Here is a 19220-nt window from a genome sequence, read left to right as displayed (position 1 = left end):
GAACATGACTGTACTGGAATATGAGAAGAAGTTCACTGAGTTGTCAAGGTTTGTGACAAAGTATACCAGCACTGAGGAAGAAAAAGCAAAGAAATTTCAGCAAGGATTGGAGCCTTGGATCAGAGATAGGGTGGCTATGTTTGAACTTGAAACTTATGCGGGAGTAGTACAGAAAGCTGCTCTGATTGAGAATAATGGGATGCAGTCAAGGAAAGAGAGGGATAACAAGAAGAGGAAGGTTCCATTTTATGGAGAAAAGTCTGAAGCTGGAAGTTCGCAAGATCGGAATGTAAGGAGGATTGGTTTCCAGAAGGGCGGAAATTTTCAAAGGAAAGGAAATTTGGGCAAAAGGCAAGAATCAAAAGGGAACAATCAGGCAAGCCAAGGGCAAGTTGGAGAAAACAGGTTCCAGAGGCCAGAATGCAAGCACTGTGGAAGAAGGCACCCCGGAGTATGCAATAAGCTGAGTATGACCTGTTATAGGTGCAATCAGAAAGGACATTTGGCCAATGAGTGCAAGATGCCGAAGCCGGGAGTTACGTGCTACAAATGTGGGAAGACTGGACACATGGCTAGGGAGTGTAAGGCAACAGGACCAGTCAGAGCTCTGATGAACGTGGCAAGTACCAGTGCAAGCGTGCCAGTTGAGGTATTGGCATTACCTCCACCACCCGCACCAGCCCCGCAAGCAACAGCAAGGACATTTGACCTAAAGATGAAAGATGCTGTTCAGAATTCTGAGGTGATAGCAGGTACACTTTTACTCAATAATGTCAAAGCCAAAGTATTGATTGATTCGGGAGCCACAAGATCTTTCATATCAGAATCTTTTATTGATAAGATCCAATGTGATAAAACGGTTATGAGTGAGGTAGTAAATGTGGTAATTGCGAACCAAGAGAAGATTCCTGTGAATCAATTTTGTCCAAAATGTGAGATTGATATTTCGGGATATAAGTTCTCGGCCGACTTGATACTCTTCAAGCTGGGAGAGTTTGATATAATCTTAGGAATGGATTGGTTAGGAGAGAATAGCGCGCAGATAAATTGTAAGACCAAGAGAGTGTATTTAAAGACGAAGAGTGGAGAGAAGGTAGTATTTAAGGGACAGAGGCAAGAGCGACTATTTCTTACAATTATTCAGGCTAAGAAGTTACTTAGAAAAGGTTGTGAGTCGTTCCTAGCATATGTAGTGGATTCAGAGAGAGGCAGCCCCAGCATGGAAGATATTCCTGTAGTTAATGAGTTTCCCGATGTGTTTCCCGACGAACTACCAGGCTTACCACCAGATCGACAGATTGAGTTTGAGATCAACCTTGCTCCAGGCACGGAACCAGTTTCAAAGGCTCCGTATAGGATGGCACCAGCAGAAATGAAAGAGTTGGCGAGCCAGCTACAAGAATTATTGGATAAGGGAGTGATACGACCAAGTACGTCGCCATGGGGAGCACCTGTTCTCTTTGTGAAGAAGAAAGATGGGAGTATGCGTCTATGCATAGATTACCGGGAGTTGAATAAAGTAACGATCAAGAACCGCTACCCGCTACCAAGAATAGATGACCTTTTTGATCAGTTAAAGGGAGCAAAATGTTTTTCGAAGATTGACTTGAGATCGGGATACCATCAATTAAAGATCAAGGAAGAAGATATTCCCAAGACCGCATTTAGGACTAGATATGGGCATTATGAATTCCTAGTAATGCCGTTTGGATTGACCAACGCTCCGGCCGCATTCATGGATCTGATGAATCGGGTATTTAAGGAGTATTTGGATAAATTTGTCGTGGTATTTATTGATGACATCCTTATTTATTCTAAATCGGAAGAAGAACATATGCAGCATCTTTGGATAGCCTTGGAGATACTCCGACAAGAGAAGTTGTATGCCAAGTTTACCAAATGTGAGTTTTGGTTAAAGGAAGTTCAATTTTTGGGGCATGTTATTGGAAGTGATGGAATTAAAGTGGATCCGGCAAAGATTGATGCAGTTATAAGTTGGGAGAGGCCAAGGACTCCTACGGAAGTGCGAAGTTTTCTAGGATTGGCCGGATACTATAGAAGATTCGTCAAGGATTTCTCGAAGATCGCCACACCATTGACCAAGTTAACCAGAAAGAATCAAAAGTTTGAATGGAGTGCAGAATGTGAAAATAGCTTTCAAGAGTTAAAACAGAAGTTGGTAACAGCTCCGGTGTTAGTACTTCCAGATGATCAAGGGAATTTTGTAATATTCAGCGATGCCTCACATAAGGGTTTGGGTTGTGTGTTGATGCAACACAGCAAGGTAATAGCATATGCGTCAAGACAGTTGAAGCCGCACGAGTTAAAGTATCCGACGCATGACTTGGAACTAGCCGCCATAGTGTTCGCACTCAAGATTTGGAGACACTATCTCTATGGAGAAAAGTGTGAAATCTACACGGATCACAAGAGTTTAAAATACATTTTTACTCAGAAAGAGCTCAATATGAGGCAGAGGAGATGGCTGGAATTGATTAAGGACTATGACTGTTCGATAAATTACCATCCTGGAAAGGCGAACGTAGTGGCCGATGCGCTGAGTCGGAAGGAAAGATTGAATGCAATGATAACATCAAAAGAGTTATCTGAAGAAATCGGAAAATTTGAATTGGAACTTTGTGCTTATGGGAAAGTCAAAGAAGTTTGTCATGCAATGACCTTTCAGCCAACACTACTGGAAAAGATAAAGAAGTATCAAGAGGAAGTAATGGAAAAAGAGAAAAATCAGTTATCTGGAGAAGAGATTAATACAAAAAGGGATGAGCAAGGAATACTAAGGTTTTCATCCAGAATATGGATTCCCCATGTATCTGAATTAAAGAATGAGATCCTCCATGAAGCCCACCATTCGAAATTTTCAATCCACCCGGGAAGCACCAAGATGTATCAAGACTTAAAGAAGAACTTTTGGTGGCCAAATATGAAAAGAGACGTGGCAGAATGGGTTGCGAAGTGCTATACCTGTCAGAAAGTAAAGGCAGAACATCAACGACCAAGCGGATTAATTCAGCCCCTGAAGATTCCAGAATGGAAATGGGAAAATATCGCTATGGACTTTATAGTAGGACTACCGCGAACAAAGTCCGGACATGACGCAATATGGGTTATAATTGATCGTCTTACGAAGTCGGCGCATTTCCTTCCAATAAATGAGAAGTCGTCACTGGACAAGTTGGTTCATCTGTATGTGCACGAAATCGTATTAAGGCATGGAGTACCTGTATCAATAGTTTCAGACAGAGATCCCCGATTTAACTCAAGATTCTGGAAGCAATTCCAGGAATGTCTTGGCACGAAGTTGAATATGAGCACGGCGTATCACCCGCAGACTGATGGCCAGAGTGAAAGAACAATTCAAACAATTGAAGACATGTTGCGCAGTTGTGCAATCGATTTTGCTGGAAGTTGGGACGACCACCTGCCATTAATTGAATTTTCATATAACAACAGCTATCATTCCAGTATCGGCATGCCACCATATGAAGCTTTGTACGGGCGAAAATGTAGATCACCAACAAGTTGGGATGAAGTAGGAGAAGGAAGAATTCTCGGCTCAGAATTGGTACAACAGTTGCATGACTCAGTCAAGTTAATTCAGAAAAGGTTGCTTGCTGCTCAAGATAGACAGAGGAAGTATGCAGATCCAGCGCGTAAGGATGTTCAATTCCAAATTGGCGAAGCTGTGTTACTAAAAGTGTCACCTAGGAAAGGGTTGATAAGATTTGGCAAGAAAGGAAAGTTAGCACCTAGATACGTAGGTCCTTTTGAGATTTTGAGTCAAGTAGGAAAGGTGGCCTACGAGTTGGCCTTACCACCTCAGTATCAGCATGTGCATAATGTGTTCCATGTGTCGTTGCTTAAGAAGTACAATCCTGACGCTAGCCATGTGATAGAATATGAACCTGTAGAAATTCAGGCAGACCTGTCATTTGTGGAGCAACCGGTTAAAGTACTCGACTGGCAAGTAAAGAGTCTTAGAAATAAATCCGTAAAGTTAGTAAAAGTACTTTGGAGGAACCCTAAGGTCGAAGAGTCGACTTGGGAGTTAGAGTCTGATATGCGTTCCCGGTATCCTCATCTGTTCTCTTAGATTCTGGGGACAGAATCCCTTAAGGGGGAGAGGATGTTACGACCGGCATTTTATGTAATATTATTTGTGAATAATATTAAGTTAAATAAAAATATATTCAATGATTGTGCGCTAGTGTGAGTAAAAATTTCTGCATTATAAATTTGCTTTGTGTAGTATATGATTTTTCAAAGCAAAAGTTTACTTAATTTCTTTATTTTTGATTTATAAGGAATATTCTAAGCCTTGGAGAAATTTTCTTTTAAAAGATATTTTGTTCACAAATTTTGAAAGTGATTTTATAAAATCTCTAAAAATCCAAGTTATTTTATGGTATAAATTTTATAATTTTTGAACTTGTGTTTTATTTTATAAAAATAAATCTTTATAAATATAATTAGCAAATTACATAGTTATCCTTGCATGCAAATTCCTTCCATACATTCCAAAAGGGCTAAAGAGTCAATAACCACCCCACTAACTCTTATTTCCTAGCCAAATACCTTCTTTACCCTTGCATGCAAATTCAACCAAGTTTAAGTGGAAGGTTAATCATGACAATTCCTAATTCCACTCACTTTTGCCAATACAAAAACCATAAGACAAGCAAAGTCATGATCATTTTACTCATCACCCACACCACACTCACTCTCTCCTCCCTCCCCTTCTCCCCCACTCTCGGCTCTCTCTCTCATTCTCGGGTTTTTAGACCGAGAACCCCCCCTCCCCATTTTTCTTCATTTCTCCACCAAGCTTCTACTCTTTATACAAGTAAATGTTATCTCCCATACCATGATCATTCATATTTCAAAGAGTTTTGAGTAGAAAGTTTAAGTTTAAGGGTTGCATGTAAAGGTTTTAGTGAAACTCAAAATACAATCTTGATTCTTATGGATTTAAGGTTGTTTTTGAGAGGACTACAATGAATGGATAAGTGCCAAGTCATGAGAAGGAAAATCTTGATGATTTAATGGCCATTTCCATCCATTTCATTCGGCCATGACCATATGGGAGCCGAATGAATGGTCCTTGAAATCATTCTTGTAGTTTTGATCAATTTTTGCATGTTTATGTGATAATGACTTGAATTTGGTGGTGAAAATTTGATAAAACTCCTTGCATGCTAAGTGATCATCTAGGTATACCATAGGCTAGGCTTGCATGTCAATTTTAAGATGGAATATATGTAGAAAATATGTTGTTTTGGTTTGAAAAACCCGAAGGCATGCATGCATGTGGAATTCTCTTAGTTTGTTGTAAGATTTTGACCATTTGGAAAAGATTTTGTTAGTGAGCCTTAATTTCAGTAGGAATAATGTGATAATATGGATTTATGCTTCTTGTTGCATGGTAATAATTTGTGGTTATCTTTTATAAAAATATATATCTTGTTGTTTCAAAAGCATAAAGGTTTATGATTTGTTAAGAGTAGTCTCTTTTATTTTGCCATAGTTGCACCATAGGGAAGGATGATCTCACCAAGGGTATTTTGAGAAAAAGGGAGTTAGTTCAGTAGAACACCAAGTATAGGTCTTGGTTTAAGTATTTAGTTGTTGATAATTGGGTTTGTCAAGTCAAAACCTTGGAAAATGAGAGTTATAGTTTCTGCAGAAAAATCAGTTTAGTACCCTGAGTTTAGAGTGAGTTTTGACCATGTCATTGATGTGCACTTTGAGGCCCAAGCCACCAGAAGTTAGTATGGGGAGTATATAATAGGTTTTAGGAGTTGGTTGGAGGTTTGCATGTCATTTGGTTAGGTGCACAAGTAGAATAACAAAATCTGTCCAGCAGGGGACAGTTTTGTTGCAACTTAGAAATAGGGAGATTTGGCCATGTCATGGGTAGGCCCTCATTAGGCCCAATTGGGCCTTAGTTAGAGGGTATGTCAGAGAAGTTTTTCCAACCATAGTTCATAGGATATGAGCTAGAACCATGTGTCACAAGTTAACTCAAGTCAGGGCATTTTCTGCCCAGAAAAACAGGGGAACCTTGGACTTTTAGCTTAGGCCCAAGAAGGCCCAAGCCAGGCCTTTGAGCCACATCAAGCTTGAGAGATGCCCTTAGGTCAGGAGAGTCTTGTGTAAAAATTTTGAAGAAAAACTTGTAGTTTAAGAGTGTCTAATGCACTCAAGAAACCTTAGTTACCATTCTGAAATTTGCACCAGTGAGCACTTTCACTTATCACATAGTTTTAGGACACTTAGAAGTGAGTATTAGGTCGACCACCATAGTTGTAAGATAGTATAAGGTCAGTAGAACAAAAGGCACAAGTGAGGGTCAATAGGTTTTGGATAATTTAGGAAAGGCACATTGAGTTAGGAAGCCCAAATTCGAAGACTTCGTTTAGTTAGCGACCAAGTAACTTAAGTGGTGAGTCGAGATCATCCAAGCCTAGTGTGGCATTATGGTGTATATGATGTTATTTGGTATTAATATACGATATGTGATTATGTGGCTACGTGTGTACATTTGAAAATATAAATGGTGGATATGAATTAAGTGTGTATAGGCCTAAGTGCCATCCATGTTTAATTTCGGGTTGTAAATAGGTTAAGATGGAAAGAATATATTATAATGAGGATTATTATTATTTATGTAGGATCTCGAGACGAGGGAAAACTTGCCATAAAAGTCGAGTGAAGCTCCAGTTGTTGCTCCTACCAGTCAGACCAGACCAGTCTATCTCAAGGCAAGTGATTCAACTTGACCTTCGTATTTACTGTAAACAGTTCATATATATATCGATGCAATTGTCCTGAGTCATTTTGATATATTTAAATCAAGCGTATCTTTTGTTTATCCTTGAGTTACATAGAGATGCCATGAACCCTCGAGTACGTATTGCAAGTAGGTCAAAAGTCTTTCATGATAGTTTAATGCCATGATAAAATAGAGATTTGTTATAATACCTTATTGATCCTTTTGATTATCATGCTATTGATCCCTGAGAAATCTTGATGTTGCACCCTGATGCTTTGATTCAACTCTTGAAATAACCTCGATAGAAACTTTATCTTGATATCTAAAAGCCAATCTTTTCTTAAATTCATTCATGATTGTTTGATAACCCTATCCTTACCCTAAAGCTTGATGCCCTGTTATATCTTGAGCTGATGATCACTTCCTTTATATTTTAGCACCTCTATCCTATTGGAACCAGTGATGCTTATCTCCTTGATGTTCTAATACCTATACCTTGTCTACAACCATTGCTTTAAGCCTAGTTTGGCATTACTCTTTCATATTATCCAATAGCCTTGCTTAATTTCCTTGTCAAAATTCTTGTTTATGGAAATCTCTCGATTACCCTAATATAGTAAAGTCTAGTAGATCATGGCCCTGAGATTTAGAGTCAGAATTCCAGTGTTTCAAGTTGATCTATAATCCCCTGATAAAAATGATTTCAGTCAAAAGAGATTTTGTCATAAATCGGCATCAGTTTTCGAAATGAATAAAAGGTGGATTTTTCAGTCCCAAAGGGGGACAAATGTTTTCTTGAATGGTGGATCTGGACTGAGACGCGAGTCCTTTCCACACTTATATTAGGCTTAAAAGTTGCCTAGGGATTCCCAATAATGTTTTAGAACCCAGCGAGGTTCGGGATTACTTCGCGGCTGATCACCGGCTGTAATCCGTAGCGTCATAAAATGATTTTGATTAAGAATGGTTTTAAAATTTGTTTTGATGTAAGCAAAATGATGCCAACTCACATAAGTTTTATCTCTCGATTATCATTGATTATGTCATTCCATTGTCATTCCTAAAGGTATATCTCGATTTATGCTTTGCGTTGTATTGTTAGCACTTGTTGAGCTTTTGGCTCACTTCTTGCTTTACCCTGATATTACAGCTAGCAGCCATGGTTAGATTCAAGCAGACTGCCCGTAAGACCTGTGATGCTGATGTTTATGTTCGAGCTCAGGTAGAATAAGTAATAATAGTTGTGTGAGGACTCGGTATTTGTAATCAGATGTAATAGTTGGTAGTGTTGGGCTGTTCCAAACCCTAAACTGTAAGATCTTGGATTTTGGTTGTGTAATACTCATTAAAATGATGTAATAGCTATAATTATTTTGCTATTTAAGTTGGGGGTGTGACATTTATGATCCTCTCTTATAATCCTTGAATTTAAATCCTTTTAATCATGTTACCTTATACTCATTTCTTTCGGTATCTGGTGGATTTTCGGGAAAAATCAAAGTGTCCGGATTCGAATTCTAACGACCTTTACATACACTCATTTACTTTATGGAATACTAATATGATCTTAGAATTTCCATAAAAGTACTCCTATATAGCGTGGTTTGATAATTTTCCTTAATCAGCATCATCAGCAAAAGTTACTATTTATCCGTGTTTCAAAAATTCCAAAAATTGGGGTTATTACAGTTTTACCCAATTTGCACATGCAATCCTATTACTACATAATTCTCATATCAGTATTGTTTATCATGGCACGAAGTAGGGTATTACGAATTTTAAACATGGTGGTATGGAAACATGATATTGAGAACAGTTTATGAGATATTTAGGGTGCACAATGGAAACAAGACAATGGATTTATTTAAACAAATGGTACATAAAGAAAAGTCTGGCTATCACAAGTTCTGAAATAAGGTACAATAATATAGCAGGGTTAAATAGAGGAAAAACTGGAAAATATCCCCTATCTACCCCTAACTTCTATCAACTACTGCTAAAACACAGTTCTGAAATACAACAAGATAAATGAAAAAAAAGGAACCCCGGCATCTGACCAAGTAGCCCAAAGCCTACTGGCACTGAAAAACAACAATCTACGGGCTCAACCAACCGTCCCTTCTAATCATCCAGAATCTCCCTCAACACAACCAACATCCAGCGAATGATCTTATGCAGCCTCCGGGCCTCAACATCAGCATCACTTGTGGATGGTCCCTCATCCAATCTCCTCCTGGCAACCTGCTCCACCAACTAAATCCTAGCTTTCCACTCCTCCATCATTACCGAAGTCCTCTTCCTAGAGTCTCGAATCAATCTATCCACCAAAGCTCCCAACTCAGGAATGCGGGAGTAAACAAAGTCTCGATCCTGGGCTAACTTGCCACCAACACTGACAGGTACAGTCTTAGGCATCTCATATTCTGGCTCAGGGGCAGGGGTCTCTGAATCTGGCCTCAAGGGTGAAATCTGCATAGGGATCTCACTACTCTCAGAAGGGTCCTCCTCTGGGTCTGAACTAACATACACAAGCTCTTCTGGAGAGGGTGGAATGGGGTCCACTGGGGTACCGGTCAAACTAATCTCTGAGTCTGAGTCACTACCACTACTAGGATCCTAGAGAAAACATAAAACAACAACCAAGAAACACTGTTAGGGTTAAATAAAGCTTCCAGCTAACTCACACCCTAACTTTAGTTTCCACTCTAACTGATACACACTTTCCTTAGACTATACCTAATAGTCTAACTCAACTCTATATGAGTCGAACTCTCTCGCGATATAGATATATACCCAAAATACCCTTTTTATTCCTAACTTGTCTCAGGGACTAGATCCTGTAGCTCTGATACCAACTTGTGACACCCTCAATCTCGGGGTTAGGAAATGAGGACTCACACACCTTTAATCTAATAATTAAATAAACATAAACCCCGATTAACTACTAACAGGATCAACAGGATAAAGTATGAGACAAGATTACAACTACCAATCACGAAATATACTTACAACCCCAAAATATTATTAGATAAACAATATCGATTTTAGCTGGGAACCGACAGATAACCCATTGTATCTTTACACGATAAGGCCCACCAGGTACGCTCTTACGAGCAGTGCGCCTAAGCCTGACCATCTTCTTGCTTAACTTTCATGGTTAGAATAAAACAAAACATATGAGTATAAAACTCAACAAGTAACTAATAATCAGTTCTACGATATCAAATCCATAATATACTTTACCAAACTCAGGGCATTCTACTTTATTTGTTCTAGGTGGCAGATTTCCATCTTTTGGGTTAAGGAAAGGTTTTGAAGGAACAATGTGGAGATTTTAAGGAACAAGGCTCAACGTAGGACGAAAGCCGCATTCATCATAAATCATTAAAGGATCAGAATAGATCTTTCAGAAAAAGGAAAGCAACAGTATTTCATTATATGGAATCAATCATATGATCAACAGATTTAAGAATCAGGGTTCTCGAGCTTTAAGCTTCACATTAACATAATCAACTCTTTTCAAAACAATATAAACCATTTTCATTTTCAAGAATCAATTTACTGAACCGAAACTTTCAGTTCCCTTTTAAATAATCATTTAGAACCCTTGATTGGATCACTTTATCTTTCCATTTCATTATAATACGGGGGATCAGCCCGTACCGACCTCCATCCGGTCTTTAAGGTACCAATCGGCATAATTTCAGCCTTAAGTTGGACTAGCCCCGCTAGTCTCTTACCATGACTGGACTAGTCCCACTAGCGTCTTACGTCCCAATCCAATCCATCAGGAATCCGTATGGAAAACCTTGAGTTGGAAAAACAAATAGGTTTTCTAAAATCCATTTTATCATTACCAAGAATATGAAATCATTCAGACTCTTTCGAGTCGAAACTCATTCTTAAGTCAAATTTTAAGAAAACAAGGTTCGGGGAATGATTCAAAGATAAGCAAGGAACAATTCTTAAGGATTCGGTATCAAGGATACCAAGGTACTTAAGTTAGAGGGATCAACATCTGTTTAGGGACCGATAGGGTGATCAGGAAATAAAGTATCATTAAACAGGGTTCGCAAGGATAATTATAGGGTTCAATACAATTCATGGCTTAATAAATAACTTGAACAGAAAGGATAGGTTATCAAAGGGTTGAATCAGTAAGCTTATCAATAACACTATATCGGAATCAAAATAGGATATCTCAAGTCATTAATAGGGTTCATTAATTAACACTTCATACTCTACATGGTATGAACATTAACCTCTCTATAATCATTTTCACAAGTAATGAGAGTTACTTGCCTGAATTTTCTTTCCTGAAGGTTGAACTACTGCCACCTAGTATACCCTTTCCTTTCCTAGCCTGAATGCCCTCACGCTCCGAATCTACAATAAAAACCAAAACCTTAATCAGTTTCTCAACTCTCGTTCCCGGAACGATCACTCAATGCGATAGCTCGATTATATTCTTGACTCAAATATACGAGTATAGCTTATACACATAAGCACATAGCACATAATACATTCCTTTCTCGTAACCTCTATATCTTTATATACTCAACAATCGACGCGTACTTGCTTAAGCTTAACTATTTATCAAATCACATTAATATAACTCTTACGAGTACATGATTTATTCACAACTAAACCTTTTGCGACCATAACTGTCACTTATAGTTCTTTAATAACAAACCATTTAATCCCCTTTTCATTTTATTCCTTAATTCGAACCATAACATAACCAATCACACAAATGAATCACATATCTCCTAGGATTTCACATGCAATCACTTAGCAAGGTATTGGAATCAAATCAGTCGCTTTTCTACTTATATACCATTCGGCCATACAAATAAAACACAACCACGTATACTCAATTGCAATCTCATATAATTAAACACAAATAATATAAATCACAAGAGTCATTTATGCAATTAAACTTCATCCTTTTTAATCAAAAATCCGAATCATAATCACAATAGGATCGAAAATCAACACCTTCTTTTAATTATCAAAATTCGAACACAAACACCATCCAATCATTACCATACAATCAAGTTCTCACTAGCCACTAAGATATTTAGCAAAAATCAACTTAATTCTCTTTTTAAGCATGAGACTCATTCGAGTTTTTCAATAATCATACATGCAAGGATCAATATTTGACATGCAAAGTCTTAAATTACATTCCCAACTTGTTTTAAACCTTTACTTAGTCATTCAATTCATTAAACACCAAAACCAAGCATCAACTAGTGACTCCAACTTTAATCAATTTATTCAATCAACATGCATTCTCTTAATCATCAAATTAATCTCTTTTAATCTCATTTTCATTCGGCTAAATCATGATTCACAACTCAAGAACTAAACATTGACATGCATAACTTGTTCTTCTTTAAAACTAACATGCAATCATATTTTTCACTAATTAGGCTTAAATTTTACTAAGATCAAGTCATCAAATCCAATTTCCTTTCTAATAAACACAAAGACGAATTATAACCCAACATGCAAACCTTAATTTTTTTTATTTTCTAAGCAACAAATCATTTACACACATCCAATTTCTTTTTAAGACAATCAATGCAATCCATTTATCAATCACATACTTGAGTTTCTAAAAATACAAAACCCTTTTTCAAACCTTTAAGAAACCAAAACATGCAAGGCTTAAAAATCAAATTAACATATCATAAAAACTCCACCGGCTCTCCTTGGATCATAGTCGGTGGTGGTCGAACTTAAGAGAGCCCGAAACGGGTCTCCTCTTGAGTTTTAAACCACATAATCCTCTTGAATTCACTCTTATAGTTTTGTATCAAGAAATCAATTTCCTTAAACACTACCATAAAGATGATCACCAAATACTTACACAAATACTCACATGTAAATGGAAATTGAGATGTATACCAAAAATAGAGACTAAAGAGAGCAATATCTTTGAGTTTAAGTGAGGTTTGAGTGTTGCATACAAGAGAGAGAGAAGAGAGATGGAGAGAGTTGAGAGAGAGAGAGAGAGAGAGTAGCCGAGAGGAAGAGAGTGAAAAAGAGAAGAGAAGGGGAGAGTGGAGTGCACGGGAAAGAAAAGAAAAGGGGGGAGATGGTTTATAAACTATCAAAGGCAAGGGCATTTTAGTAATCTACTAAATCCCTTTTATGCCTAATTGATGCTTTCTTTTTACTCAAATGTAATAAAAATCAATTATAAAATATATCTCTCTCGGAAAGTCGAAAATTATTGCAAGTGATAATTTTAATACGTAGATCTCAAAATTAGCTTTTCAACCATTACTCATCATAGATTTTTGAGCGGACGGTTGATTTTATATGATTTTCGCAAGTTCGTGCTAAAAATAACATTTTTCCACATAAAAATCAGTTTAAAATGCAAAGACCACCAAATAAATCCATTCATCATTTTTAAAAAGTCTACAGGATTATTACGAAGATAAAAGAACAAATCTCATGCAATTATCTTACTCAGATGATTTTATAAAAATGCGCGAAGGTTAAATAAACCTTTATTTAAATCAAACAATTCCCTTAAATTCATAAAAATATCACAGAGCACATAGTCATGCACACAGACAAGCAATCACACATATACGATCACATAACAACTCAGGTCTGATCAGAGAATTTGTCCTCTCTTTTTTTTAATCTTATATCCTTTTTACGCGTACCAGGTCACGTTCAGCCTGACGGCCCGACGCTCAGCGTTTCGATTACGCTTCTCATTATCATTATCGACCGACATGTCACTTAGGACGAAATACTTTATTTAAACATTTATTTCACTCAATCACACATAATTCACATTTTATATTCTTTATATCCATATTAGGACGGGTTCCGTTCTTCCTGACGGCCCGACAACACAGCTTAATTTCTAAGCTGACTCTTTAAATTGGAACGTTTTTACTTACGCTCCTATATTCTAATATACAGAAAAGACAATTAATCAGCACTTAGTCACATAATTATAATTACCTCACATAAAGCGTACTTTATTGACTTAATTATGTCGAAAAATTCTCAGTCGTCACAATAATGATAGAACTGATCAACATCTATTTCTTTTCAAATATGACAATCGTTTTCCTTCACGACATCAACAAGGTCGTAGTTGAGGGCATGATATTCAACGAACCTACCTCAGAGGAAGAGATGCATGTTGTCCTGGCCCTTATCCAGGAAGCAATCGAAGAAATGTAAGCCAGGGAGACTGCTACCGCTACTTTCGCTGCTACTCGTGCCAACCCTCGAAAGGATGGCAATGGTGGTCGTAGCTAAGGTGGTGCTTCCTCCTCTTCCAACGTTACAGTCTAGAATTTTAGATCCTAGAGTTGACTAGAGCAGGAAATTTATTTTTTTATTTATTTAAAAAACTTTTTAGTGTGAAATTATTCTTTAAGAATAAAATTTATAATTATCTAATTATTGTTCTATGAACCTCTACTTGATTATTTTTTTTTATCATTGTTGTTATGATTCTGTTAGATTATTAATCTTCTCAGAAAATAAATAACAAGTTATGAGACTACACCTCTAAAATTATTTAAGCTAATAATCTTTTCTAGTCAACAATGGATAGTTATTTACAACTGATCAGCCTGATGGGAGACAAAAAGGAATTGGACAAGTACATTATCACTTATGTTAACCAGAAGTAAATAACATGACCTTAAAAGAGTAACTTTAAGGCATCCCACAAGTTATTAACCACCTTATGACTTCAACTCTTAAAACATAAGTGATCAGATTACAAAGAAACTATTAGAAGCCAGAACCTGTGAGTTGAGTGATACAGTAAGCCTCTCTAAGCTAAAAATAAATGGTATCTAATTTCTGAGTGCATACACCATGTGTCTCTCAAAAGACACTAGTGATTCCTTTGATCATCTACACCTTTCTTATGGAATTACTTCACAAACCAATGGAGTTATATGTGAAGCACTGACTTGCAAAAATGAGAGCACATCACTTGAAACATCTTCTATTTTTTGGAAGAAATTTCCAAAACTCAGTTCTGAAATTCTTATTTAAATGTTATTTTTTTGTAATCAAGAATCTCAACTTGCTTGAGTTGTTTGCTTTAAAATTAAAAATAACCTCTTTCATTGCTAAGACAAGAATTCAAGAAACACAATGTTTGCATTGTATTTTTCAGCTCAGAACCCTCATTCATATTTGGCTCGAGGCTACATGTTGAGGTAGACCTTGATGATGCTAATCCCCAACCAAGGGTTTCATTACTCTTTAGTGAAGACCTTGGGAACTTAGCAAATTTAAGGTGCAAGTAGACCTGTAATGTCTACATGATTCGATAATGATATATTTGAGAGGAAATCATTCAGATCCACTCTAATCCAAATGGAGGTTCAACTTGACTGAACAACAACCATCACAACTATTTTCTATGATAGACTTTACTAAAGTGTTAGAACAATAAGTAAAATATCTTTGACTAGTTAAGATACGAAACCCACAACTGTTGTGGTCCCTTTCAAAGGGAATCACGGTTTGAGAATAATATATGAGTGGAAGATACATTCAAATCCCCTCTAGTATACTAGATCTTCATGAAAGTAAAGAACATATCTACATAAATACAAGAATGCTTTAGTTCTAAATTATTCATTCTGTGAATTAGTTGTTTATTTCAGAACATGAGGCATCTCATTTATTGAGACAATGCCTTTCTTAAATTCAGATTGATGTGATTCATGTCTCTATAGAGTCACAACCCAATTTCCTGCAAATCAATCTTGAAAACAGACTCATAGATACACCCAAACTAATCACTTATTCTTCTCCTCAATGATAGTTAAATACCAAATCTTCAAAGCAATTTTATAACTCTTCAATTCATGGTGAAGTCATACACCAAAACTGATAATCACCAGTCTCTCATTCTAGTCACCAGTACCTAAGTCTGTGCTCCTAAATCTTCAATCAATCTGCACAAACTTTAACTATAATGACATCTTCAATACTATTTTATTCACCTCATCAGTGGCTACATATCAGTCATTGATAGTTGTTAGTCCATCAATAGCTAGTTTAACAACACCACCATTGATAGTTCAAAATTGTTCCATCAACTGCTACCTCATAGCAGTTGATACATACATATGTTACATCATTTATGCACATGATCAAACAACTAATCTACCACTTCTAGGTCTGAAGGAAGGGAGTGAACGCATTGAGAGGGAGGAGTTTCTTTGATAGCAGACAACAAGAGAGAAGTGTGAATAAAAGGCAAGCTTAATCTTCCATCCTTGCAAATGAGATAGAGAGTTCCCCTATAGAAGGTTATGGTGAGGGTGTGAGGTGTGTGAGCCAGGGGAGCCCATAATGTAAGAAAATAGAGAACATGAGAGAAATACATGTACAACTAGATGCAATATGAACATTCTTAGTGATGACATCTGAGAAAATGCTTCAAATTCCATGCCAATCTGTCACACTCTAGCTGCACACAATCTAGACTCAATTGTAGAAGTATAACTTCTCAGAATCTCAAGTGAGCACAACATTCTTGATGCAATTTTAAACCCTTGATGTTAACAAAAATGGGGAAAAGTCCATAGCTCTAGCTGAGGGGGAGCAAAAGTAAACCTGCGGATCCATCCAACTGAGGGGGAACAAGAAGTCTGTCGATCTATCAAGTAAAGATCTATCCATCTAAGGAAGAGCTAGGTGAATTAAAAAATCATTAGAAGGACAATAATGCATCAATAATGGGGAGTAAGGACTCAAGATCTTTCCAACACTTGGAGGCTATGAACTGGATTAGGCTGAAGACTTGTAAACACATTGATTTTATGATAATTCTATCTCAAATCACTCAATTGAAGCTGGCCACGGAGCTAGAATAACAACTGAAAGCTGAGAAGTAGTCAAGAAGTCCAAAGGAAAGAGGATAAGCACAATTGCAAGGTAAAATGAAAATTTAGTTGGTACTCTTACAACTACTTAATCTAATAAGAATCTATTTATGTACAATAAAGAGCCTTTCAATCCTAAAAAAAGTGTGCTACAATTTTCTTTTATAAAAAGGACTTGAAGGCCATCAAAAACAAGAAAGTTCCAGACAAATCAGTCTTCAAGAATTCTAATCTTCAAATTCAGAGAAGAAGGCCAAGGACAATGAGTCAATCACGCATTCAGCCAATATAGATGAGCAATCTCCTAAACAAACTTCATCCAAACAAGATCCATGAAGTTAAAAATTTGCATTCCATCTCAAAATTGTCTGGAAAGCCAATGTTTGACCACAAGAAAGGAATTAGCAACTTGTAACTGCTACTTTAATTCTTGAGTATATAATATACACCCTTGACATGAAGACGTGCTTAGACTGAATAAGAGCTGGAAGCTCTACTTCCACTGTTAATTGTCTAATAATCCATAAAAACAATGAAGATCCAATATTTCTCATGAAGAAGCTAAATTTTCTAGGTGAAGGATTAAGGGATCTTTCCTCAAAGAACAAATTTGAATATCAAATAGCAAAGAAATCTGAAGGAAATCATTCTCTCACACGCTCAGACAGAAAGAGCTACTTTCAGAGTAACATCTTTTCATCAAAACTATTTCCTTATACACTACATTTATCAGTAGATTAACATAAATCAATTATGCATTTCTAATGTTTATATGCCATGATGTGTTTTATTATCACCAAGGATTTAATATGTGATTGTTATTCTATCAGACATAAATTGGGGGAGATTATTAGAAATCAGGCCTATATTTTGATGATGAACAAATCACATTACATAATTATGTTAAGGCAACTTGTAGCCTTCAACGGCTAGCCATCCTAAGGGATAGTCGTTGAAGGAGTAACCTATTAACTGATGAAGTTGTTGTAACATTTCTATGAGAATTCTGTAAACATATAACAATGTGGTTATTCATTCAGAAGTCATGTTAACTCAATGGATAATCTAGAATATGGTGGCTAAGTGTAAATATTGTATGTTATGTAATAAAGATTAAGTGAAGTAATCATCAACTGCTAGATTAAGGGAAATCATCAACTACTATCTATATCAGTCTGTCAACTGCTAAACAAATGACTATCAATGGCTAAGGAAAGATGTAGCAAAAGACTTCCAATTACTAAGGAGTTCTGTAACTAATGGCAATCAATGGCTAATGATATATATATATATAATGGCTAAGGATATATATATATATATATCTACCGATAGTAACGTGACAGTGATCAAAACCTAGGACTGTCACAACACATGGGCTGATGGAAATCTCAGAAAAGAAAATGAGAAGTCAAGACAAATTTTGCATGTGATATTGGATTTTGAAGAAGAATAAGAAAAATTTCATTTCCATGCATGATAAATTGGAGGGATATTCAAAGCAATATATCAGGATACAAACTAGCCTCATTTGTCAAGTCTCAAGGGAAAGGGAATGAAGAAGCAATCATGCTGGACCTCGAACACTGTGATATTTATTATCTAGCAAGTATTGTAACTTGGTGATTTATAAACCAAGTAGTAGCAGATGTTTTACTTAAGAAATATGTTTTACATTTTCAGAGAGCTTGAGAGAGAGATAATCCTCTTAGTGAAACACTGTAAAATGCAGTGGTGAGATTATATTTATAATTGTAACAAAATTTTTTTTCAAATAAACCTCAGGTGAAGAGTCAAAAAATAAACCACCTGAAAATTTAAAACATTTGTGTTCATATCTCATCTCCCAAGCACAGATTAACTTGAAAATTTTAATTTATATTCAACCATCCTTTTACAAATTAACCTAAGTTGATTGTTGGTAAATAACAATAACAGCATTGCTATCTATAATAGAGAATCTCAGAGAAAAATATTACAAAAATCTCATCAGTTTATGGGCAACTCCTTCAACGGATATCCCTTAGTTAGGCTAGCCGTTGAAGGCTACAGTTTTTCTTAACATAATTATGCAATGTGATTTGCTTATTATCAGAATTGGGCTTGATTTCTAACAAGTTGTTATTTATTGTACCAAATAAACAACCGACAATCAATAATTAAAGGTGTTATCCTTATTTATACTAGCTTATAGCAACTCCAAGAACTTAGCTATTTAGAATCTTAAAGTACAATATAAGAAATATGGAGAAAAAACTACTCCCACATTATCCCGTTATTCCTTAAATCACTAAGATCCACTAAGATCTTCTTCCAATTCCTTATCTTTAGCTAACCTCTCTCATTTTCTAATTTTTATTTTAAAATATATATTTGAAAGAAGCATTTTCTCTTTCTTTACTTTATATAATAATGGTACTTTTTGATGATAAAATATTGTATAAGGAATGAATATAGAGAATATTTTTGGAGGTGAGAATAGCTATTGATGTCTTAAATTACTAAGATCCAATCTTTTATATTAAATTTTGGGAATG

Source organism: Apium graveolens, chromosome 7 (assembly GCF_009905375.1).
Source record: "Apium graveolens cultivar Ventura chromosome 7, ASM990537v1, whole genome shotgun sequence".
NCBI classification, from domain to species: Eukaryota; Viridiplantae; Streptophyta; class Magnoliopsida; order Apiales; family Apiaceae; genus Apium; species Apium graveolens.
Note: the sequence above shows the minus strand (reverse complement) of the source record.